A 19,419-nucleotide genomic window follows, 5' to 3' on the forward strand; every position below is an offset into this window, starting at 1 on the left:
AAGAAATCTGAGATTCACAAAATTCGATGAAGTCTTGCAGGTTTTGTGACCTGCAAAGCGTATGTTTCTTCTAACCATATAGGGTTCCACCTCACTCTAACACAAGGAGATTTCCCCATACCCTCTCCCTGCTTCTCATATCCTCTACCCATACAAGAAAGTATGTTTGACACTTGAGGCATGTGATTTATTCATTCTAAAAAAAAAACATCTCTGGGAAAGGGATTTTGTAACTACTTCCAAGTATGCCTTGGGTACTGTTTAGAGAATAATTATCACCACTTACCCAGAAGGTCTGAAGAAAGAATGAATATTATTGGAACTTGAAGGGATCCAAGGCAGTTTCCAAGATAAGGATTACATAGGATGGCAGGCTGAAAACAGGTTTTTGATTAAATGAATTCTTTAGAAAATAACTGATTCAAAGTTCATTAAGTTGACAAAGGACTATTTCAAGTGGCCTCATCAGCAATGTTGGGAACATCTTAAAGGAAATTGTGTTTTCTAATCTCTGGAATTTCTTCCCACAGAGGATTTAGAATTGAAGCATATACTCTGCTGAGATGAATTTACCAAGAGGCCAGAACTCTGGGTCATATGAACCGCCTTCCTTCCAGTGGTTAGAAGCAGACACATGGAAAGTACCATAGCAAAAACTGAAGTACAGCACAGGTTCACTTGAAACATGGCCTTCCCTCCTCATCTTAATGAGCCTGTCTAAAATTTGGAATCAGGGAAGAACAAATGTTAATCTGCACATACCATGCCGTGTCGATCCACTAACTTCTCAGCAATGACATTTGATGTCTCTGAGGTTCCCTTTCCCCTTCTTTAAAATATAGATAAACTATTTTACAAGAATTGTGTAAGAATCTGTTACCCCTGGGCTTCTTCAGCACAATATCTTTGCTACTCAATTTTGGCAGAAGATGATAGATAGACAAGACAGACAGACAGATAGATGATAGATGCATACATGCATACATACATACATATGTTCATAGATATATAGATGAATGGATAGATTTATACATACATAGATAAATGGATAGGTACATATGTACATACATACATAGATGACACATAAATGGATGCACATGTATATACATACATACATAAATGGATGGATACATACATGGGGACGTAGATAAATAGATTGAGAGATGATAGATAGATAGATAGATAGATAGATAGATAGATAGATAGATAGATAACAGAATTATTCCTTCCAATCTTTGCCTGCACAAAGCTTTTAATGGGTAAATATCATGTCTGATATATAACTACCAAACAAGTTCTCATTTTCACCCCACCAAAATGACAATGAGTGCTCTGTAATATGTAATCCATAAAACCTCTCAATGTTCTATTATTTTACTATCTCTACATTGTCGTGTGTGTGTGTGTGTGTGTGTGTGTGTGTGTGTGTTTCTGCTCCCTAGCTGCTCGCAAGATGCTCTGAGTTGACACCACACATTCCCAAGTGAAAGAAGCACACACCACATTCAGCCTCACCCCTTACACATTCAGCATCTGAATGGAACCCAACAACTGCTTCTAGAATTTGGCTTCAATCTCTAGCAGTTAGTTATATTCCAAAAAAAGTGTATCAGTGTGATTGATACTGCTGGCCCCACTGATGGCAATTGATTCTTGATGGCCCCATTGAGCAGGCCCCACTGCTCAATGGGAGCCATCAAGGGTCTCCCTTTGAACTGGTATTTGATCATTGGCCAAATTTTCCATATCCTAGGCTAGGCAGCCTCAAAAAAAATCTGTTTTGATTAAAGAGTGGTTAGAAAATTGCTCTGGCATTATAGAGGAAATGGACTCCATTAATAAATTACTATCATGATAAATCCTTGTTTTAAAGCTTGGGAATAATCATCAATACAGGTACCAAATTCAGCAATACAGACCAGGACTCAGAGGCCCGGTTCCATGGAAGAAATGATACAGAAGTGAAACTAGTGATCGCATGTGGCATCTATCATCCCAGGTATGCACGAGAGGAGGAAAGGAACAGAGAACCTAGACTCCATCTCATGCTGTATCTCTACTGAATTCAACAGATCTATGTTAATATTTGGATGTATTTCTCCAATTTTCATTTCTTTTGTCCCTTCTTCAAGTATTGAATGCCAAATAGATCATTTGAAAACATCTTAATTTCATCTTTCTCCTTTACAATTCCGAGCTTTGCCACATGGCGCCTTAAGATAGTCATTTGTTATCTAGTATCTGTCCATTCATATGAACGGTTTGACGTGCATTTATTGTGCACTCACAGGTATACCCAGGACTAATACGGTCAGTGTATGGTCTAGAGAGTCTCCATGACCCTCGTTCACAGGAATAGCCACTGTGTTAGCCACTTTTCTGCTGCTGTGACATAATGACCTGCCCAAAAGCAACCTACAGAAGGGTTTGTTTTGGCATATACTCCTGAGGGTTAGAAAGTCCATAATGGAAGGAAAGGCATGGCATGGCCACAGAAACAGGTGTGGTGATTTAATAAAGATTGCCTGAAGTATCCGAATACAAAGCCAGCCACACTAATTAGCTATAGAAGCTGGGCAGTGGTGATACACACTTTTAATCCCAGGACTCAAGAGACAAAGGAAGATGGATCTCTGTGAGTTCAAGGCCACCCAGGATTACATTAGAGTGAATCAGTCTAAAAGAGAAACCGATCACACAAAGGAGATCTCAGCACTTGGGATCCCACACCTTTAATTCCAGCTCTAGACGTATATAAGAGAGGAGCGGGGCTTTCAGTAGTCAGTCTCAGAGATTTATTCTCCAGTCACAATGAGGACAGGACAGCCATTTCAATCTTAGGTAGAGGTAAGAGCTAGTGGCAGGCTGCTTTGCTTTTCTGATCTTCAGAGGCTTTATTAGATCATAAACAATATATCACCACAAACAGGAATCTGGCTGAGCACATTTTATCTGTGCACAGGAAGTAGACAAAGGAAATAGGAAATAGGTCATGGCAATATCCCCTCAAAGCCCAACTTCAGTAGTATACTTCCTTTAGCAAAGTTCCGCCCCCTAAAGGTTCCAGAACGTTCTTAAACAGCACCACTAACTGGAGACAAAGTGATCAAATACATGTACCTACAGGGGACATTTCTCATTCAAACCACAAACCAATACCATAAAAGGAAGCAAAAGCAGTGTCCTCAGTGGGAGCAATCAAATGTTACTGGAACTCAGAAACAAATACAGTTTCCAACTGAGTCAGTAAGGAAAGGATCAGAGCACAAAGAGGTCTTTGAAGGATTGTAATGACGATAATTACTCTGGGGGAAGTATTTTTCAGAGGGCAGGAGGGGCACATAAGAATGGAAGTATTCTAAAAATAAAAAATATAACTTTGGCCACCAAAATAATCTCAGCCAAATGTAGTGAACTGGATTACAGATAAAGATATAAAACTTCTTCAAAGAGCAAATAGTTTCACAGCTAATTAGAATTAAGTGGCATTGCATTTGTTGAACTACAGAGGTGTTGAGTTAGGCACTAAAGAACAGACTGGATTACTGAAGTGGGCAGCAAAGAAAATGTTTCAGATAAATAATGAATATAAGATGTCATCTCTGTGAGCATTTCCAAACCCACTCACCCAGTCATGTTGTGCTGGGTATGAGTCTCTTCATAGCTTCTATAGTGCATTGCTGGAGATAATATTTAAAAATTACAAAATAGTTATAATCTAACTGAAATGATTGCAGATGTAGTAAGTAAAAAGTACAGGATGGTTTTTTGGAGAGTTTGACATTTTTCTTCTATTTTTGAGATTACAATATAATTACATCATTTCTCCCTTCTCTTTCCTCTCTCCAAACCTTCCCATATATCCCAACTTACTCTCCTTCAACTTCTTGGCCTCTTTTTTCATTAATTGTTGTTAATTGCATATATATGGAGAGAGAGAGAGATAGAGAGAGGTAGAGGGACAGAGAGAGAGAGAGAGAGGGAGAGAAATCTTCTAAACTATACCCTGCTTGGTATGTGTAATGTCACTTACACTTAGGTTTTCAGGGCCAACCCTTTGGTATTAGATAACCAATTGGTGTGTTCTCTGGGCAGGCCTATCTCTCCCACTCTTAGCATTCCCCGGTTATATAGGGTTGAGGCCTCCTGGGATTTCCCACATCCACTGTGGCATGTCTATTGTTGTCCTTGTCCAGCTCAAGTTTGGACAGTCATTTTGGTGAGACTTTATGGGTGTAGCTTTTGATATGATCTCAAAGCAACCTCCCTGATCCTCTGCCTCTTATAGTCTTTCCACCCTCTCTTCAAAAAAAAACATTCTCTAAACCTTAGACACAGGGGCTGTTTTGTAGAAATACCCATTGGAACTGGGTCCTACCGCTCTGAATGTTGACTGGTTGTGGTCCATCTGTTGCAAAGAGAAGTTTCCTTAATGAGAGTGAGGACTACACTTACCTGCTGGTATAAGAATATTTAGAGTGTAGTTAGATATTATGCTGTTCTCCCAGTGGTTGTAGGTTCTCCTCCAAGATTCATGACTTCAGTAGTCCTGGGTGATTGGCTGTTGGTTACCACCAAGGTATGTGTGCCCCTACTGAACCCTTAGGGTTATTGTACCATGCTGGTTGCTGATGTGTTTCATAGGCATCATAGCTGGATAAGACAGTTGGTTGCCTTCCTCTTCTAGAAACTTACATAATGCTTTCTGGTATCATAAAAGCTAGTCCTTGGGGAGGAGGCATTCATGTCAGTTCTAAGTCAGGAGTCTCTGGATCCTGTGCTGGAAGCATGGTGTCCTCAGCAATAGGGACTTACCTTCTACCTCTAGGGGCAACCAAGGAAAATAGCAACAAGCTGTATGTGTTGGAAGTCTCTTGAACCACCCTGGCCAACAACTGAAAAGAGGGCCTCTTGTGCCTGGTGTTGGAATTTCTGTTAGTGGTCTATGGCTCACTGTCAGAGCAGATGAGAAAATTCCATTTAAACTATATAGGTATTTTATGTAGAGAATTTTATTTATTATGGGGTTATAAAAGACAGCTAATATTATGATTCCTTGTGACTTTTTGACATTCTTACTGTTATTTTACCCTCCTTTCTCCTTTGTTTAGGACCTTCCCATTCCCTAATTACAGCCCTTACCTTTCCCCATTTCCCTACTCAAATCATTTATACCCACTATTTCCCTCTTTATTGCTCCCTTCCTACTCCAGCACTGGTCTCTTTTTACTTTTCTGGTGTCTGCAGTTACTCAATAATATTTACTCACATCTCAAGATGTGGAACTAGGAACCTCAGATGAGAGAACAAGAAACATTTGTCTTGTAGGGTCTAGGTTACCCCATTCAATATAATCTTTTCTAGTTCCATCCATTTATCTGCAAAGTTCATGATTTCATTTTTCTTTACAGCTTAATAGCATTCCATAGTGTATATGTATCATATTTTCATTATCCATTCATCAGTTAAAGAACATGTAATTTGTTTCCATTTCCTAGCTACTGTGAATAAATCAGCAATGAACATGGTTGAGCAAGGATGTATGGAGTAGAATGTCCAGTCCTTTGGGCACATGCCAAGGAGTGCTATAGCTAGGTTATATGGCAGATTTATTTTTAGTATTTTGAGACCTCTCCGTACTGATTTCCATAGTGACTGCACCAGTTTGCAGTCCCACCAAAAGTGAGCAAGAGCTCCCTCTTCCACACATTCCCTCCAGCATTTGTTGTGCACATTTTGTCAGTCTTTGTCATTCTGACCAATATAGGATGAAATCTCAAAGTTGTTTTTATTTGCATTTACCTAATTTCTAGGAACAAGAACTTTTTTGAGACAATTCTTTTTTGTTTCTTTTTCCCATTTTTTAAATTTTATTCTATATTCCAACCATAGTTCTCTCTCCCACCCCTCCTTGCCTCCTCCTCCCATCCCTTCTTTACCTCCCCCCCCAGCCATGTCTCCTCACAGGTAAGAGCTCCCATGAGGAGTCAACATAGTCTGGCACAATAGGTTGGGGGAGGGCCAGGCACCTTTCCCTTGCATTAAGACAGAGCATGGCATCCCACCATAGGAAATGGGCTCCAACAAGCTAGCTCATGTACCAGCTTTGAATCATGGTCCTACTGCCAGGGGACCCTCTGATAGTCCAAGCTTCACAACTGTCTCTCACAAACTCATTTGGTTCCCTGGAGTCTTGGAGACAATTCTTAAGCACTTTTTCTTCTTTTGAGAACTCTCTGTTCTTAAAACAGTATGATTATTCCACAGCAAAACAGAAACTGTTTTGCTTGACGCATGTGGCTTTTTGATCTTTGTATTTTGAGCTCTCTACATATTCTGGATATTAATCTTCTGTTGGATGTATATCTGGAAAAAAAAGATGATTCTCTCCCATTCTGTGAACTTTCTCTTCACCTAGGGTGTTGGTTTGGTTTGGTTTGAGTTGGGTTGGTTGGTTAGTTGGTTGGTTGGTTTTTAAAACAGGGTCTGTCTACATAGCCCTCACTATCCTGGAACTCATTATGTAGACCAAGCCAGGGTCAAACTCACAGAGCTCCAACAGCCTCTGCCTCACAAATGCTGGGATGAAAATGTATGCCACCATGCCTGGCCAAGTTGATTGTTTCTTTACCTGTTCAGTAGCTTGTTATTCTTGTGATACCCCACTAGTCCATTGTTGGCTTTAATTGTTGGATAAATCGAGTCCTATTCAGAAAGTCCTTTCCAACACTTACCTGTGTCACACCTGTTTTCTTCTAGCAGTTTCAGTGTTTCAGGCATCACATTCAGGTCTTTGATCCATTTGAAGTTAGTTCTTGTGTGAAATGATAAATGCAGGTCTATTTTCATTCATTTGCAGGTGGACATCCCGTTTATTCCAGCACCATTTGTGTTAGATCCTTCCTTTTCTCCAGTTAATGTTTCTGATACCTTTGTCATATTAAAGTGAGGGAAGGTATGTATGTTCATGTTTTGGTCTTTGACATTGTTCAATTGGTCTATATGTCTGTTTTGTGCTGATATCCTATTGTTTTTATTACTATAACTCTGTGCTATGATAAATCTTTCCACCAAAAGCCGCCTGAGCCCCACCCCCACATGTGAACTTTACGCCAGCCTCCCGCCCGAGTTTGGGCCTGAATGAATACACAGAGAGACTTGTATTAGGTACAATGCTGCTTGGCCAATGGCTAGGATTTCTCATCTGTTAGCTCAGTCTTAATTATCATAAATCTATATATTTTATAAGACTTATCTTATCGGACACCTTATTGGCGTCCCTCCTTGCCGGTGGACCACATTGTTCCGCTGGAGGAAGAGTGGAAGGGGAAAAGAACCCTTCCTGTTTCTCCTTCACTTAAATATGAGTCTCCTTGCTATGTCACTTCCTGCCTGGGTCACCACTTCTCTACTACATTTCCCAGAATGTAGTTCTCTTTGACTCCTAGTCCCATCTAACTTGCTGTCTCATTGGCCAAACAGTATTTTATTTAACTATCAATAAGATAAACATACACAGTACATTCCCCATCAACTTTGTAGTATATCTTATGGTCTGGAAAGCTAATCCCTCCAGCATTGTTTTTTTTTTGTTCAGTATTATTTGGGCTGTCTGGGGTCTTTTGGGGATCTATATGAATTTTGGGATAGTTTTTCTACTTCTGTGAATAACAAGATGGGCATTTTGATTAGGATTACACTGAATTTGTAAATACCTTTTGGTAGAATGGTAACTTTCATACTATTAATTCTGACAAACCATGAGCAAATGGTGTCCTTCCCATTCCTAGTGTCTTTATAATTTTCTTCAGCGGTTAAAATTTTCATTGTAAAAGTCTTTCACTTCCTTAGGTTTATCTCAGTATTTTAGTTTCTTTGAGGTTGTTGCAAATGGAAGTGTGTTCATGATCTTCTCTGTATGCTTGCTGATGGTGTATAGAAAATCTATTGATTTGTGCAAGCTGATTCTGTCTCCTGCCACTTTGCTGAGCTTATCATTTCTATAACTTTTCTGGTAGAATTTTTGGATCTATTATATATAATATCACAGCATCTGCAAATATGCAAATATTTGTAACCCTTTAATTTCCTTCTTTTATTTTTCCAACTAGTACTTCAAACACAGTGATAAAAAGAGTGGATTGGTGGACATCTTTTCCTGACTTCAGTGGGATTGCATCAAGCTTTTCTCTAATTAGGAATATGTTAACTGTGTGTTTCAGATATATAGATTTTATTATGTTGGGGTATGTTAAAGCCCTTCATGATAAAAACCCTACATTCTCTAGGACTTTTATCATGAAGGCATACATCTATTGAGATGATCATATGATTTTTGTCTTTAAGCCTATTTATTGACTGTGTATGTTGAACCATCTCTACATTAAAAACAACTTTGTTGTTGTGGATAATCTCTTTGACCTGTCTTTATTCTATTTGTATTTTATTGAGCATTTTTAGTCTATGTTAATCAGGGATATTGGCCTGTAGTTTTCTTTTTTAAGTATTTTTATCTAGCTTTGATATTAGAGTGATGCTGACTTTGTAGAAAGAATTTGGGGTGCTCTAATTCTGTTTTGCTGTGTACACTGTGTACACTGTAAAGATGTGTTGCTCTCATTATTAATAAAAGGCTGACTGGCCAATAACAATGCAGGATTTTCAGGGCAGAAAGAATACTGGGAGGAAGAAGGGTGGAGTCACAGGAGTCTGAGGAGATACCATGAAATACAGAGCAAGCAGGATGGAAAGTACATAGATGAGGTAAATGAGCCTTAGGGCAGCACATAGATTAATAGAAATGGGTTGATTTCAGTTATAAGAGCTAGCCCAAAACAAGTCTAAGCTATTGGCTGAGCATTTATAATTAATATTTAGTCTCTGTGTGGTTATTTAGGATCTGGCTAAGGGACAGAGCCAGCCTGAGGTCCCAAAGAAAAACTTCACCTACACGGTTTTGTTTTGGGGTTTTGGTATTTGGTTTTGGTTTTGGATAGTTTAAGAAGGGTTGCCTGTAGATCTTTTATGAATGTCTGGTAGAATTCTACTGTGAATCATTCTGGCCCTGAATATTTTTTTTAGCTGGAAAGCTGTTTATTACTATTTTGATCTCCTCATTTGTTGTAGGTCTGTTTAGGTGTTGACTTCTTGGTTTAATTTTGGTGGTTTGGCTAAATCTAGAAATTTGTCCAACTTAATGGAGTACAGGGTTTTAAAACACAGCCCTTTATAATAGCCTGAATTTATTTAGAGTCTGTTGTAATATTTCACTGTTCATTTCTGATTCTGTTCATTTGGGCCCTTTCTTTCTTTCGGCTAGTTGGGCCAAAGGTCCATTACTTGTGCTTATCGTTGCAAAGAATCAACCCTTAGAATCTTTGGTTCTTTTGTGTTGTTTTCTTTGTTTCTATTCCATTGATTTCCGCTCTGATTTTTTCTTATTTCCTCCACCAAATTAGTTTGGAATTGATTTGTTCTTGTTTTTCCAAACTTTTGATTTATATCATTAAGTCATTCATTTGTGATCTTTCTAATTTTTTAATGTAAGCATTTAGAGATATACATTTTCCATGTAGGAATGCTTTCAATGTGTCCCAGAGGTTTGTTGTGTTGTGTTTACGTCTTAATTTAGTTTAGGACTTTTTTATTTCTTTCTTGATTTTTCTTTGACACATTCATCATTCAATGATTACTTGTTTAATCTCCACAGAGATGTGTGTTTACTAGTGATTTGTTTGTTGTCAATTTTAAGTTTTATTGTATTGTGGTCAGATAGGATACAAGAAGTGATTTCAATCTTTTTTGATTTGTAAAGATTGTTTTGTGACCCAGAATGTGGTTTGCCTTAGAAAGGGTCCATGTGCTGCTGAGTAGAATGTATATTCTTTGGTGTTCGGGTGGAATATTCTGTAGATAACTGTTAAGTCCACTTGATGTAGGATGTCAATTAATTCTCATACTTCCTTGTATATTTTTTGTCTAGATGACCTATCTATTAGAGAAATTGGGATATTGAAATCACCTACTATTAATGAAATTTGGTACATGAGAGTTTGTCACATATGTTTAGGATAGTAATGTCTTCATAGTTAACTGTCCCTTGACTAGAATAAACTGTTCTTCTTAATCTCGTCCTATTAGGTTTATTTGAAGTCTAGTTTGTCATATATGAGGATGGCAACTCCTGCTTGCTTCCTGGTCCCATTTGATTGGAGTACTTTTGTCTGCCTTTACTGCAAGGCATTGCCTATTGTTAAAGCCAAGACGTGATTTTGTGTAAGCAGATAGATGAATTTTGTTTCTTGATTTATTCTGTCAGCTTGTGTTTTATTATTGGAGAACTGGTACCATTAATATTTAAAGTCATTATTTCAATGCTTGTGTTAATTGTGGTGATCATGTTGTGATTTTGGTGTTGTTTCTGCTCTCAATGGTGCTTTGTGTTTTAAAAATATGACTTTGTATTTTTTTCCAGTTTCTCCTCTATGTTCATTCCTCTCTTCAGCCTAAGATAATGCTTACTATATTTTTACTAGGTTTTGGTTTGTCCAGTATAATGCTTTAGGCTGTTTATATCATAGGAAGTTTTTCTTTGTCTTTCAGTTATGGTAGATAGTTTTGCTGGGGATATTGGTCTAGGCTGGCAGTCAGTCATTTAGGACTTGTAATATATTGCTATCAGCTCTTCTGTCTTTCAAAGCTTCCAATTAGAAATAAGCTATTATTCTGATGGATTTTCCTTTGTAAGTGACTTGTGTTTTTTTCTCCCAAAGTCTTCAATACACCTTCTTTGTTTTAACTCTACTAAAACATAGTGTCTTAACTATAATATGTTGTGGGTATTTTCTTTTCTAGTCTTTTCAATTTGGTATTTGTGTGCTTCTTGTATATAGATGAGTGTGTCTTTCTTTGGTTTGGGGAAGTCTTCTTCTATGACCTTGTTGAAAATCTGTTCTAGGCTATTGACTTGAAATCCTTCTCCTTCATCTGTGCCTATACTATGAATACTTGGTTGGGTTTTTTTTTATGGTGTCCCACATTCCCTGGGTGTTCCTTTCCTGTGGAATTTTTTTCATATGTCTTGTATATTTGGCCTTAATCCTATACTTTATCCTCAAGACAATCTTCTGGTTGATTCTTTTTACTTATGTGGCATTCTAGTTGAGTAATTGGGTTTGTCAATCCATCTTCAATTCAGTGTGATCTTTGTCAATATTTCTATATCCTTATCAAATTATATCCTCAAGTCTTGGATATTTTCATCATTTCCATCAACCTGATGCTCATGTTTTCTTGTACATCACTCATGCACTTATTCTCCTTAAGTTCTTCCTCATTTATTGGGCTGTTTCTTTGCATCTTCTCCCATTAGCACCATGGACATGGACGGGCCATGGAGATTTTGCAAAGTAGGTCTTTAGGTCATATTTTATAGTCAAACCATAACTAGTCACAAACTCCAGAGCTGGGCCCAGAAATCCATATAAAAGTGACTCACACTAGAGTTTGCAAATCTCTGGGCTAATCCAGAGTCCACTTGAGAGATGCTGGAGGCCTGGTCCTGCCTGGGGAGTAATTAGAGGAAGAAACCAGGCTGGTAGCATGGGGGTGTGGCAATAGGAAGGGAGGAATACATTTAGAACCAGCAAGGAGGTAAGTGCCCACAGGATAATGTGTAAGGTGTGCAGACAGGAAAACTCACCCAAATGTGCTGGCTAAATTGCAGTGTTGGATACAGTGCTGAGAGCTAGTGTGACCACAGATTCCAGTGGCGACAGTCTCTCCAGCTGGTGTCTGACCTGCATTCCCAAAACTAGATTAGTGCTTCTTACAGGAAGAGGTTGCATGGGGCCCCCATCTTTCATGTTACCAGCATCTAATAAGGTTGTAGAGCCTAAGAACTTGGGGATTTACTCTGGGCAGCAGCTGGGCCTGTCTGTTCTTCAACACAAGCAATGTGTCCACTTGTACAACACTATCCAACTGAAGCCATTGCATAATTTAAGTTTTCAAGCAACCACATTAGAAAAACTAGTGTGGAACAATTCAAATTAATTCCAGCAACACATTTGACCCAGCACTTCAGACCGCAATCAGTATTTACCAAGCCATTAATAAAATGTCTGAAATTCTCCATGTTGCCTCAGACCAAATCCTCAGTCTGCTTTATAAATAACACTTGGAGCCCATCTTAGTTCTAATTTGACAGTTTCCAGGGGCCAAATGAAGATCCACACTCAGTGCTAGCTCTCCTATTGGGAGTGCAAGTATAGAAGATGGTGACCAGTTATTTGGACCTTCTTTAAGAAACAGGTGTGCTCCTTTCTATTGAATATACCGCAGAGGCCTTGTCATGAGGAGAGGAAGTAAGAGGCGAGATGAGGAGATAGAAAGTCAACAAGTTGGGTAGAGAGACTCAGGAAGACAATTTGTCTGGAATTTTTGAGGTGTAAGGAATGGGATCAAGAATACACCAGGGAGACACAAATTTGGGCTATACATCAAAGGTCAAGTGAGCTGACTTAGAGGGTAGAGAGAGATACTTGCTGAGTTCAGTCCCCAGATCCCACAAGGTATTAAAAGAGACCAAATCCCCAAGGGCCGTCCTCCTGTCTCCACATGTGTGCATGTTCCTACACACACACACACACACACACACACACACACAGAGAGAGAGAGAGAGAGAGAGAGGAGAATAAAATACATGCATAAATTTTAAATATCTGTGAAAATATGAACATCTATATCTGATATCCTTCATGATAATCTATAAATCGTGCCCTCTCACTTGTGTGTGTGTGTGTGTGTGTGTGTGTGTGTGTGTGTGTGTGTGTTCACATGTAGAAGCCAGGGGTCAAAGTCTATTGGTTTCTTCTATCTCTTTTTGCCATATGTTTAAGGGGTCTTTTATTGCACCTGCCATTAACAAACTAGGAAGTATTTTTAAAATGTAAACTATTATTTTATCTTCTGTAAAAATGGAAATGTCTGATTCTTCAGTACATCACTAACTGAACAAAATAACCCAGAGCGTTACCAATTTTTTATCTGCTGTTTCTTTTGGAAGGAAAGGCTATTTGAATATATAGGTGAAAAGCAAAGGCTGAGGCCAGGGACGCTACCTGGAACTCAGCTCCCCACCGTTCGAGCACAGATGAGCTTGGGCAGGGTGAGAAAACACAGAACACTCTGTGCCCCATGGAAAGAGTGAAGAAACCAATACCAGAAAGTGAAACCCTAGGCCAGGTCAAAGGATGTTGCCTTGCTGGGAAACCAGACTGCTTGCGATCGTGGGAACTGGACCCCTGACCCTGCTGATGGGCAGCAACTTCCCGGCTTCTTCTCAACCTGGTCTTGGCCAGTGTCTTCTCTCTCCATTCCTCAGGCTAGACCCACACCTGTGGCTTTATTTGTATTGCTGGGTACGCCTATATCCCATTCCACAGGCCTCAGGGCTCTACCCAATTAAAAAGAAGTTCCCATCCCCTTGCTATGCTGGGAACACCCAGCTTCCCATCCAGCCTAGAGATGTGTCCCAGCCACCACAACTTCAGTGGGACTATATATTTCACAGCAGCCAAAAAGATTGGCCACAGTTGACATAACACTGTGAGATGCTCTTGTTCCTTCTTAACTCTTATCCCCACACATGGAATCTCCCTGGAGACACTCATGTGTGCTCTGCTTTCCATCAGACCAGCTCAACGTTAGGTGATGATACTGGGGCTGTGGAGAGGAGCATCAAAGAGCTAGAATCAACTCCCCATTCTAGACCTTGAATAAACCATGATGAATCCTGCCCCACCCCTTCCCTGGGACAGTAGATTGGAATCTGGTTTCCAGAATGGAAAGTTTCCACAGGGAAGAGAGCCAAAGCTATACCCAGGCCATAGCACTAGAAAAGCCAAGTCCTCCCCACAAGACCTCCTTCAGAAATAGCAGTGTGGGCACTTTGACTCGTCTACACAATGTTCTTCAGCAAAGTGCAGGTGACCAAAAGGAATCCAGGGTCCTCATGGCCAAGTTGTGGCTAAAATGAACACCTCTTCATTGTATATTCTTCTCAATTAAGTTGATTTTAGTTATCAGCAAAGAGGCGAATGACACCCCAGACAAGGAGCTTCCTGCAATAAGCAGGCATCACATGGAAGTGCTGCAGTACATTTGAATACAAAATATCTTATGATTATTTCTATTGTTTCCTTACAACTCTGGGCCATGCAACTATGTCCTCCAATTTGGCTTTATTCATTGTGAAGTCCCTGTGTCTTAACAGTCCAGCGAGTTTTCTTCTAACTTACATCGTATTTTTCAAAGCGAAGTCATGAAGTACAAATTAAAGTGTCTTTGGAAGGCAAACATGAGATCCCATGCCACACTGAGCCTGAGGAGCCTGAGAAGCACGTCTGGTCCCTGCCCTCAAAGAGATAAGAGACAAGATGTTCAAACACCGGTTAGTAAGGATAAAACCACTCAAGGGGTCTGGGGACGTGTCTCCTTTGGTAGAGTACTTGCCTTGCATACCAAAGTCCTGGGTTTGATCCCATTGCTTCACAGACCCTACCACAGTGGGGCATAGCTATGAACCTAGCACTTGAAAAGAGGAGGTAATAGGATTATAAGTTCAAGATCTTCCTCGGCTTTCAACAGGAGGTTTGAAGTCAACCTTGGTCTGTGTGAGTGAGACCCTGCCATCAAAATAAATTTTAAAAATTAAAATATTCATGAAGATAAAGAAAATGGCTGGGTATGGACTGAGGAAATGGGTATGTCTAGGATCCAGCCAAAAAAGGGAAGTAAGTTCCAGAGAAAGCGTAAAATTCATGTTGACTTTCAAATTGTGCTGCTCACACAATTAATCCCACACATGGAATCTCCGTGGAGATGCCCACATGTGCTATGCTTTCCATCATACCAGCCCGAATGCATAGTGCTCAAAAGAGGACATAGGGCTGGCCAATAGATATACAAAATTTCAACTTCCTAATTATCAAAGCAGTGCAATTTAAAGATCACAATGTGATACCTTACGCCAGTAAGAATGGACATTACTAAAAAGACAAAAAAAAAAAAGTATGCAGGAATAGGGAGAAAAGTCTTTCCAGGGCCCATCTGGAGGGAGTATAAGTTAGTATTATTATAGGACACATCAATGGAGTTACCTCAAAACTTAAAATCAAAGCCACCAAAATGCTCCAGCAATCCCACTATTGAGTATATAGCCAAAGGAAATGAAAGAGTGTGTTGAAGAGGCACCTCACTCCTGTGTTCATTTTACCATTATTCACAACAGCCAATGTATGTAAGCCAAACACAGAAAGACAAATACTGCACCATTTCCCTGGTATATGATATCTAGAGAAGTCAGACGCACAGAAGAATGGAGTGGAATGGTGGTTACCCAGGGCTGGAAACTGAAAAGATTAAAAGAAAGCTCCTAAGGGATACAAAATTTCGGGTAGATGAGAGGAGTAAGTTCCAAAACTCCACTACATTAGCTACAATTAGCAAAAATGCAATATGTATCTAAAAAGTAAATTTGTTGTGATATTCATAAGTGAACAAAAATGGAAACTAAGCATCTGGCTCTGGCTACGGAAGCCGTACAAGCTGCCTTGCACTAGGGAGGACCCAGGGCAGGTGAGTAGGGACTAGAAGATAAGTAGCCTGAGCCATGTAAGGTTTGAATCTGGAACTAACAGAATCTGGCTTGCCAGTGGGGATTCTACTCTGGCAGCTGTGGAAGACCAGATACGGGGCACAGACTAAAACAAATAAAGGTCTAGAACACATTGTAACCAGTCGGTGTGTTATTAAGATTTGAACCAGTTGTGTAAGGCTAGAGAAGGCAAAAATTCAAGAGTTATTTAGGAACCAAGCCAAAGCTTTTAATAATTGCTGTGGTTTGATGGGAAATGTTCCTAACAGGCTCATGTGTTTGAACACTTGGTCCTCCTCAATTAGCGCTGCTATTTTGGCAGTTTGTGGGATCTTTAGGAAGTGAAATCTCTGGAGGAAGTGAGTCACTGGAGGAAGGCCCTGAGGCTCAGCCTCACTGCTGGTCTGCTCTCTGTTTCCTGACTGCAGAGGCAGGGTGGCCACCACCTGATGCCCCTACAACCAAGCTTCCCCCACCGTCCGCAATGGACTGTAGTCCCTCAAACTGTAAGCCAAAAGAAGCCCTTCCTCCCTCAAGTGGGTTATTGTCAGACCACAGGAGCAAGAAAAGCAGCTGATGCAGTAGCTCACTGAATGTAGGTGGGAAAAATGGATTCCTGGTGGATTACTGCATTCAATCACTTTAGTCTGAGTTATTAATGCATCACTGATCCTGAAGAAAAAATAGTGTGTTAACAAGAAAGGTAAAGAAGGTAGTGGAATGGGTGAGAAGAGGAACAATGAAAGGGTATGCTAATAAGTAACACAGATGAGGGTGTAAGGAAGAAGGAAGCCTTGTGCACTGCTGGTGACCATGTAGACGGGTGCATCCTTCATAGAAATCAGTACAGAGATTTCTCAAAAAAAAAAAAACTAAAAATAGAGCCACCACATGACCCAGCCCTCCCATCCTGGGTGTAGACCTGAAGGGGCCCTAAGTCAACACACCTAAGAACTACTTGCACACCCATGTTTACCATGACACCATGCACAAGAGCCATGTGGAACCATCTAGATGTCCCTCAAAGATGAATGGGTAAAGAAAATTTGGTACATATACTCAGTGTAAATGTATTCATCTGGAAAGATAATGAAATTAGGTCACCTACAGAAAATGAATGGGAATGAAAACCGTCAGGTTAAGCAGAATAAGTCAGATACAGAAACGTATTTACATATGTGTGTACATACACTCATATATGTATATATTGTATAGATGACCCCTGCACATGAGTTGTGGGGAGTTAGACAAATGCAATGATATGCATGTATGAAAATTTTATACTAAAATCCATTTTTCTACACTAACAAAAACTAATTTTAAAAAGGGGAAACATTTTCTACCATACACATGCATGGTCATTTTTTATTCACATCTCAGAGGTAAGGGTCAGCCCTGACAAAACTAATTCCCTAGCACTTGTGGCCTTCCCCAAGCCAAGCGAATACAGGCACAGAAACACAAGTAGCTAAGAGAGGAATCGCTGGACACACAGCAGATGGAGGAGGCCAAAGGCAGAGCATAGCAGTCTGACATTATCCATCAGGCCACAGACTCAGAGTATGCAACAATAATAAATCACTTCTGAGGCCTCACACTGATTTTACCCCTAACACACTATAACTTATAATACACACTAATCAGACCCTATGACTAAGACCCCATATGTGTCTATGTGAGTAGTGTGATGGATTTTATTCATACACTTCACAAACTACATCCAAAGTATCTCACAACAGACATATCTATTCTGCCACTGTGATACTGCACATATGACTCGAAAAGTGGATGAAGAAATGTGGTACTAGATCTGAGAATTCCAGTAACACAGGAAGCTTCCAAATTATTAACTGTCCCATTGAATGTGGTCCTTTGTGCCTGGGGGAAGGGAAGCAGCATTCTTAGATACCCATCATGTAAGGCTCAGGACTGACAGGTCTGGTACCTAGATCAACCACACTCTGACAATCTTCTAAGGATTTTTTTTTTGTTCTTTCTTATAGATCCTAACCTCTTCCCATATTAGAAAAGGTAACTGCCAAGAGACCTCAAGGGACCATCCCAAGAGCAATACATATGAATAGGAGCAGGATTTGTAGCCCTGGAGAAACCGCCACACGCTTTTAAACTTATCTGGGAAGAGATCAGACATTTCCTACCCACAAATTCAAATCATCTTTAACCTCAACTATTTGATTTCCATATTAAGAGCAGCAGTTGCCATCAGATTGTAACACAAGCCATCCCACGCAGCTGTGATCTGCACACCCACTGGTTATCACTAAACTGCCCAGAATTTGAGCTCAATTTCACATGATAGAAATATGACTTTTTCCCTCCCTTTTACTCATAAAAGATCACCCAAGGAAGCAGCATGACAAAATGTTTCCTGATGCTATTACAGAAGTATGGCTGAAACGCAACCTCACACACATTGGTACAAAAATGTACTAAGCAAGCCACAAATATCTGAGCTTTCTGGCAACATTAGCACCGAAGCAGCAACAAGCCTTCTGTAGCTAATTATTTGAGACATCTCCTGCTTTGCTTTTATAACATCCTGAGCTGTTTATCAAAGAGGTCATAACATGAGAAAGTATTCATGTCATCTTTAATAATGAAAAAAACCGGTCTGGACGAGGAGAGAAGGGAAAACACTGTTGCAATACGGCAACAATCAAATTGTGTCTATAATGGGCTTTAAATCTTTAGAAGAAAAGACCTACAGTTAGAAGTACAAAGCAGTATTATCCCTGTTGTTATTTTTTTAAAAAAATCTGCCTCTAATCCTTTACACATATGTAATTTATCTCGTCCAAGGATCTCGAAGTCCATTATAAATAAACAAGAAGATACCTTCATAAGATCCAGCCAAGACCACAAGAGAAATGGAACTCTCTAGTTACACACAAATAAGCCACAAATAAATCACATTCACTGGCTAGTGATGTGAAGCCTCTTGGTCTGGGAAAATATGTTGCTCTTAGTAAGGAGAAGATAATAAGTGCTTGTAGAAACAAAGATAGACTATCCCCTGAAGGATCGTGATAGCGATTAGTTTAGCTATATGAGGCATATTTGTGTGTGCACAGCTGAGGGTTGAACCAAGAGCCTTTAACATGACAGGCAAGCACTTCACCACTGAGCTACATCTCTTGAAATCGTGATTCTCCTGTCATAGCTTACTCAGTAGCTAGAATTCAATTGTAATTATTCAGTCATGTTCACTGTGTACAGATTAATGGGTTTCACTAATAATTTGGCACTTGACACTCCGGCAGATGAATACTCCATGTTTTTGTTTGAATCCCATTCTCCTAAAAATTTCCCTGGTGTGGATTGTATCCATATTAGCAGCAATCATACGACCCTCAGCATTTCTTATTGCAGGGAAATATTAATTACTTACCCTGCCTCAACCCCATGTGCTGCCCGTGACCTCATCTCTACCTTTGTAGAATGTATCTCCTTGGTAACTAGGAGTTTAAGTCTCAATAAAGCAACAAGCTATTCACAACTAAAGTAAGGAAACTAAGAAAGCTCACTGTGCTTAAATATCATACGTACTTCTGGGCTGGTAATGTTAGCTCTTTCGGTCATTCAGCAGTTATTCATTGAGTCGCATACTTAGTCAAAAAGAAACGTCTGAGTGATGGTGTCTTTCAGGCCTTGTATTTGACACTAGCTTAGGTAACTGAGGAAGACTCTGATACATCGAAGGTAAATGGCAGAGATAAAAGAAACATTTAACCCAGTTACAG

This window comes from Cricetulus griseus, chromosome 6 (genome assembly GCF_003668045.3).
Source record: "Cricetulus griseus strain 17A/GY chromosome 6, alternate assembly CriGri-PICRH-1.0, whole genome shotgun sequence".
In the NCBI taxonomy this organism is placed as follows: Eukaryota; Metazoa; Chordata; class Mammalia; order Rodentia; family Cricetidae; genus Cricetulus; species Cricetulus griseus.